Raw genomic sequence first — 7,511 nt, forward strand, 5'->3', positions numbered from 1 at the left:
AGGAGTGTTAGAAGAGCTTCGATACCTTGAAGCAAGCTCTTATCTCAGCACCAGTGTTGGCCATGCCGTCAGGGCCCGGCGAGTTTGTCCTTTATACCGATGCTTCGAAGCTCGGTTTAGGCGCAGTATTGATGCAGCATGGGAAAGTGATAGCGTATGCTTCTCAACAGTTGAAAATCCACGAGAAGAACTACCCCACCCATGATCTAGAGTTGGCCGCAGTAGTTTTTGCCTTGAAGATTTGGAGGCATTATCTGTATGGAGAGAAGTGCCAGATCTTTACCGACCATAAGAGCCTCAAGTATTTCTTTACGCAGAAGGAGCTGAACATGCGTCAGAGGCGTTGGTTGGAGCTTGTGAAGGATTACGACTGTGACATTAGCTACCACCCGGGTAAAGCTAATGTAGTTGCAGATGCATTGAGCAGAAAAGTCGCAGTAATGGCTCATTTGACGATTCAGAGACCTCTTCAGCTTGAGATGCAGAGGTTTAATCTAGAGTCATATCCTCAAGGTAGAGTTCCCCGTCTATCTACCTTGACCATTCAGTCCTCTCTTCTTGACCGTATTCGCAATGGTCAGTCAGCAGATGAGCAATTGGCACAGTGGAAGAAGAGGGATGAAGCCAAGGGCAGTGTCTTGTATACAGTCAGCGACGGTATTGTGAGATACCGAGACAGGATATGGGTTCCTAGCAGTGATTCTATCCGAGCAGACATCTTATCAGAGGCCCATATGTCGCCGTACTCCATTCACCCTGGGAGTACGAAGATGTACAAGGATCTGCAGCTATTGTATTGGTGGCCAGGGATGAAGAAAGACATCAGACGTTTTGTATCTGAGTGTCTGACTTGTCAGTTAGTGAAAGCAGAGCATCAGAGACCAGCAGGGTTGCTCAAGCCTCTTCCCATTCCCGAGTGGAAGTGGGAGAATGTTACCATGGACTTCGTGACCGGTTTGCCGAAGTCAGTCAGAGGATCAAATGCCATCTGGGTGATTGTAGATCGTCTTACCAAATCAGCGCACTTCTTGCCTATTAAGACGACTTTCACCATGATGCAGTATGCGGAGTTGTACATCCGGGAGATAGTCCGACTCCATGGTATTCCCGTTTCGATAGTATCTGACAGAGACCCCAGATTCACTTCCTCTTTTTGGAAGAGTTTGCATTCGACTATGGGTACGAAGTTGCTGTTTAGCACAGCTTTCCATCCTCAGACAGATGGTCAGTCAGAACGAGTTATTCAGATTTTAGAGGATCTTCTCCGTGCTTGTGTGATTGACTTCTCAGGGAGTTGGGAGTCGAAGTTGCCATTGGTGGAGTTCACCTATAACAACAGCTTCCAGTCATCTATTGGTATGGCTCCGTATGAAGCTCTGTATGGCCGCAAGTGTAGATCTCCTGTTCATTGGGATGAAGTAGGAGAGAGAGCAGAATTGGGTCCAGAGATTATTCAGCAGACTGTTGATGTAGTAGCCCAGATCCGCGATAGGATGAGGACTGCTCAGAGTCGACAGAAGAGTTATGCAGATCAGAGGAGGAGAGATCTAGAGTTCGCAGTCGGCGACCATGTTTTCGTGAAGGTGGCACCTATGAAGGGTGTCATGAGATTTGGGAAGAAAGGGAAGCTCAGTCCGAGATTCATTGGACCCTTTGAAATCCTTGACAGAGTTGGGACGCTAGCTTATCGTGTTGCTCTTCCGCCGAATCTGGCCGGAGTACACAATGTGTTCCACGTCTCCATGCTGAGAAAGTACATGGCGAATCCTTCGCATGTGCTGAACTTTGAGCCGTTGCAGCTTACCCCGAACCTGTCTTATGAGGAGAGACCAGTGCAGATCTTAGACAGACAGGAGAAGAAGCTGCGGAACAAGTTGGTTAAGCGAGTCAAAGTCAAATGGCTCAACCATTCAGAGGAGGAAGCTACGTGGGAGTCTGAGCCAGAAATGAGGAGTCGGTACCCCGAGTTATTTGGTGAGTTCTAATTTCGAGGACGAAATTTCTTTAAGGGGGGGAGAGTTGTAGAACCCGTAATTAGACTGCGTATAAGCCATGCATAATTCTAAATTTTTTAATTAAATTGACTTCATTGCATGAGTATTTAAATGCATTCTTTGAAGCTAAATATTTTATTCAGTAGTTTAAATTTTATTCTTTTCAGTTCATTAAGTGAGGCCGGACCGGAGTTGGAGTAAAGAGATAAAAATTTAATGCTAAGAAAACATTTCCTAAAATTTATTTAAGATAATTAATAAGTAAATTTATTGTAAAAGAAGGTTTAAGGAATTATTTAAACAAGTGGAGATAAGTAGTAAATAGAGTTCAATAATTAATTCCTTAATTCTTTTAAATATTTAATGAGTAGATAAAACACTAAAGAGTTAAAATACAATATTCAATAAATATTTTCCCTCCTCTTTATTATAATTTTCGGCCCCTATTATTCAATTTAAAAGTTTAGTTGACAACCCATTTAATTAATAGTCTTCCTATCCATTTTTATTGGGAGATAATTATATCACAACAAATCTTCTATGATAATTAATGGAGCAAGATCCCACCCCACCTAGCTAGATAAAAAAAAATCGGCCATGTTGTTTTTTTTAAAGATTTAATTGTGATTTTTATTTCAACTCATTCTTTATTTATCCCCTTAAATATTCTAGATAGATTTATCCTCCCCAACTTTTAAATCACTACCAAGATTTAATTAAACCAATTCTCCCTTTGCACCTAGACCTTAAAATCGTCCATATGCACCTCTAATATCCCCAAGAAAAATCTTTGATATCATTCTTTGATTTTTGGGAGCACCATTTAATTAATTAACAAGCATTATCCTAACCTAGTCTAGCTAGAGAAATCGGCCACACCCATTAAATTATCCATCCAAAATTTTTGATAGCAAACAACATTTCAAATTTGAAAAGAAAGGTAGACTTGGTATCCCTTTATTAGTGGATCTCCCACTCACTCCCCTAACCACTTAATCCCCTCCTCCATCACCGAAAACAGCAGCCATTTCAGATTAAAAATCGTGACCCTCATAGCCTAGAACAAGAGAGAAAAATCGAGCAAGTAGCAAGATAAGAAAGCGTTCCACTCGTCCGCGCCGTATCGTTCTTCTTTTCGTTTTTCTTTCAAACGAAAAATCCAAGGCATGTATTTATTTCTTTCAAACCTCAATCAAGTCCTATTATCATTTATTTAACATCACATGATCATCATTTATTGCAAAAACCGAAACACACCATGAAATTTCAAAAACAAAAGTACATGCAGATTTCGGTCCTTCCTTGTGCAGTTCACGGTTTTGCTTGTTTTTGTGCATTCAGGTGGTTGGCTCGACTCCAGGCTCACCAGGCTACATCTAGACACGTAATAGGATGCATTAGGACCATGTTGGTCCATTCAAACCAGCCCCATGCATGATGAAACCCGAAATGACAGCAGCTTTCCTCCACTGCCATTGTGTGCTTCGAAATTTCAGTTTCTGCTGTCATAGGAAAAGATCTGATCTTGGCTGCCCTAAGGGCCTATAGCCATGGTTAGATCACTTCCCTAGTATGTCTAAGACGTGACTAAGTCACCCTTTTGGTGGCTTGGTCCATGGTGCATCGGTTTTTAAACACAAAGCAAGAACAGCCCCTTCGCCCCTTTTTAATTCTGCATGTGTCCCTCGGTTTTTGATGGTATGGGATGGATCTTGGTTGGCCTATGGCCCTTAGCCACGGTTCATACCATACCCCAAGATGTCTAGGTCGTGCCATGGTCAATGAAATGGCCACTGGAACGACACGAGACAACGAACAAAGCAAAACACCCCTCACGCGCGCAAGGGTGCTATCGGGTGGAACTTTTCTGATGTTGCTGGAATAATTCGAATGGTGGCTGGCCTAGGGCCCTTAGCCATGGTTCAAATCATTCCTTGGGATGTTGTGGAGAGGCTCTGGTCGGTGGTTCAAGCCCCAATGGCCAAAAGTCTCGCAAACGACGCGATGCAAGCGAAGTTGCTGCTGCTGGAATTTGACAGCAACTTGCTGTGTCGGTTCGGAGGCTCGTTTGTGTTCTTGGTTGGCTTTTAGCCTATGGCCTTGGACTGGACAGTGCCTCATCGAGGTAGGAAGGCCACGTTTTTGGCCGTTCGTGATTCGGATCTTTTTTGAGGTCGTACGAGAATTTTCGGTGCATTGTGCCAAATTGTCTCTCGAAAGAGCGTTTCATGTTTTGGCCTCCATTCACCTAGATTTCGGCCCTCACCATTTTAGGAGCATAAATTCATAATTTTAAGTGTATTTTAATCATGACTATACGTTGGTTCAGTGTTGGTTCGGGTTGGCTCGGAGTCATGATTAAATACGAAGTCGTCGAGCGTCATTTTCGCATTTTTTAACTTAAATTGCATAGTTGGTCAAGTAGAAGCTATTGAATATTTTTCATGGCATTTTTAGGTTGCAGCGAGCCTGGGAACGATACAATCCAGTTGGTAAAAAAATAATACAGGATATTTCATTATACAATTTAATTATATTACGTGCATGAAAATAGAAAATACTTATTTTTGAGATTTATGCGATATTGCTTGTGGTCAATTCACTATTTTGGGAGCACTATTTACTCGGTCGCCAGTGACCGATCAGTTCAGTTCAGTGCAGGGGCCACATGCGTAGACCATAATCTCAACAGAAAATTATTACCAGTTATTTCAGTACAGGGCTCCAAGGAGCAACATTTTTACTACGATTTTAATTCAGTCATGCACGTATTATAATTGCTCAGTACAGGTTATTTTCAGTATGTCCCATGACATGATATTTTATCCCATGCAAAATTTTACTAGTATTTACTCGTTACCTACGATATTTGTATGCTGAGTCTTTAGGCTCACTAGACTTGATTGTGGTAGGTACTGATGAGGTAAGGGCCGAGGGCGGGGACCAGTGAGCCAGCTTGGGTCAGCAGTAGTGGCACCCGAGGACCTCAGTTCAGCATTTATTATTTTATTTCTCAAACAATTTTTATCAGTTGTGGGATATTCTTAAATTGTTATTTCGCATACATATATTTTCTTCCGCTGCCATGTTGAATACAAAACTTTCTTTATCGGTTTATTTATGAATGATTCTTTTTTATTATTTAAAAAGAAAATTTTTAATTTTTCCGCAAATTTTCAAGCAAGGATTTATAGGCCTTCACATAAAAGCAGCATGCATATATTCATTAAGCATTTGTCTTTTTTTCCTTAAAGGAGCTGCTGGATTTCCGATAACCAAGGATGGAGGATGTGATTTTCTCCAGATAAAAGGGTTTAGACGAATTTCTTCCTGGTTTGATGGATTTGGACTAAGCTCAAGTGAGGTGTCAATAGATTTTGGAGTGTCAACTACTGGTTCTGGTGCATCCTGTGTCTGTATTGCTGGTTCTACTATAGGGATGTCTGGTTCTGGATTTTGTGCATCGTTGACACGTGGTTCTGTATCATCTTCACTATCCAGTTCTAGATGAATATTGTCCAACCTGTTACTCAGATTTGAAGTGTTAGTAATTTCATGAGCATTGCTGTCGTCATCGAAAACAACATGAATGGATTCTTCAACATTAAGAGATCTATTATTGAAGATTCTGAAGGCTTTGCTCACTGCTGAATATCCAAGAAATAGTTCAGCATCTGATTTCGAATCAAATGCAGTCAAATAGTTTTTACCGTTATTATGCACGAAACATTTGCAACCAAATACATGAAAATAAGATACATTAGGCTTGCTCCCTTTCCATATCTCATAAGGAGTCTTATTATGTCTCTTGTTGATCATGGTTCTGTTTTGTGTATAGCATGCAGTGTTGATTGCTTCTGCCCAGAAGCGCTGAGAGATGTTAGCATCTGCTAGCATTGTTCTAGCGGCTTCTTTAAGAGTTCTGTTTCTCCTTTCAGCTACTCCGTTTTGTTGAAGCGTTCTGGCAGCTGAATACTCATGATGAATGCCCTGTTCATCCAAATATAACTCAAGTACCTTGTTAGTAAACTCAGTACCTCGATCACTTCTGATTTTAATAACAGAAACTGTTTTTTCATTTTGAATTTTCTTCAGAAGTTTGATCAGAAGGCCACTGGTCTGGTCTTTTCCAGCAAGAAATATTACCCAAGTAAATCTGAAAAAATCATCAATAATAACAAGAGTGTATCTCATTCCCCCTAAACTTAGGATAGGGATTGGACCAAATAAGTCCATATGCAATAATTCCAAACATCTTGAAGTTGATTTACTACCTTTGTTCTTGAAGCTGGATCTTATCTGTTTACCAAGTTGACATGCAGAACATACGTGATTTTTAACGAAATTAATATCAGGCAAACCGTCAACTATGTTCTGCTTTTTGAAAATATTGATTGACTTAAAGTTTAGGTGATTCAATCTCTTGTGCCATAACCAATGTTTATCACTGAGAGATGCAACTAAACACGTAGGAACATTAATATAATCTACATTCCAAGAAACTCTGTATGAATTTCCTTCTCTTTTCCCGGTTAAGATTGCATATCCATCCACATCTTTAATTATGCATAAGTGCTTCTGAAAAACTTCTGAATATCCATTGTCACATAATTGACTGATACTGATCAGATTATAACATAGGTTTTCAACCAAAAGTACATCATTTATAGTAATGTTACCATGAGTAATCTTACTCTTACCCACGATTTTACCTTTTGAGTTGTCCCCAAAAGTTATCTTTGGTCCAGTACAACTTATCACTTCTGATAATAGATTCTTTTGTCCAGTCATGTGTCTGGAGCATCCACTGTCCAGATACCATATGGAGTTGCTCATTTTGACTTTCTTCTGTTCCTGCAAGCACAAGTTTTAGTAAATGGTACCCAGTCTATTTGGGTCCAAGCCTTATCAGTCCCTTAGGAACCCACATCTGTACAATTCTTGGTGACTTTGTACTTCGGGTATCCACCTTTGTGTGTGCAACAGAAGGTCTAGTATTCTTAACATAATGCACTTTAGAATGTTGTTCTTCCCTTCTATTCTTGGTTTCTGGTCTGTATTTCTTTTGAACAGGTCTACTATTATAGTAATGGTAGTTTTTAACCCTCATAGAGAGTTTTCCTTCTGAGTTGAATCCTCTACAGGATCCAACACTTTGATGGACTCTACTCTCAGGTTTAACATAACCCAGACCATAATGGTTTCTTCTCTCCGTCTGATTTACAAACTTTTCACCTTGAACAATCGGTACTACAGGTTCATGTACCATACTGGATTTAACGAAGTAAATGAATTTTCCTTTGCCTTTATCCAGTATTGGTTTCGTACTAGTTTCTGAAGTGCTTTCATTGTTACTGAAATCTAGACCACTTCTGTTTCCCGATTGTTTCTGTAACTCATGAATCTTCTCCAAAGAAACAGAAGACTTGTTCCATGCATTTACCAGTAGTGATAGCTTCTGATTTTCAGATCTCATTGTCTAGTATTCTGCATTTACTCTCTCATTCTCAATTTTCA

This window comes from Primulina huaijiensis, chromosome 9, assembly GCF_012295235.1.
Source record: "Primulina huaijiensis isolate GDHJ02 chromosome 9, ASM1229523v2, whole genome shotgun sequence".
Taxonomy (NCBI): domain Eukaryota; kingdom Viridiplantae; phylum Streptophyta; class Magnoliopsida; order Lamiales; family Gesneriaceae; genus Primulina; species Primulina huaijiensis.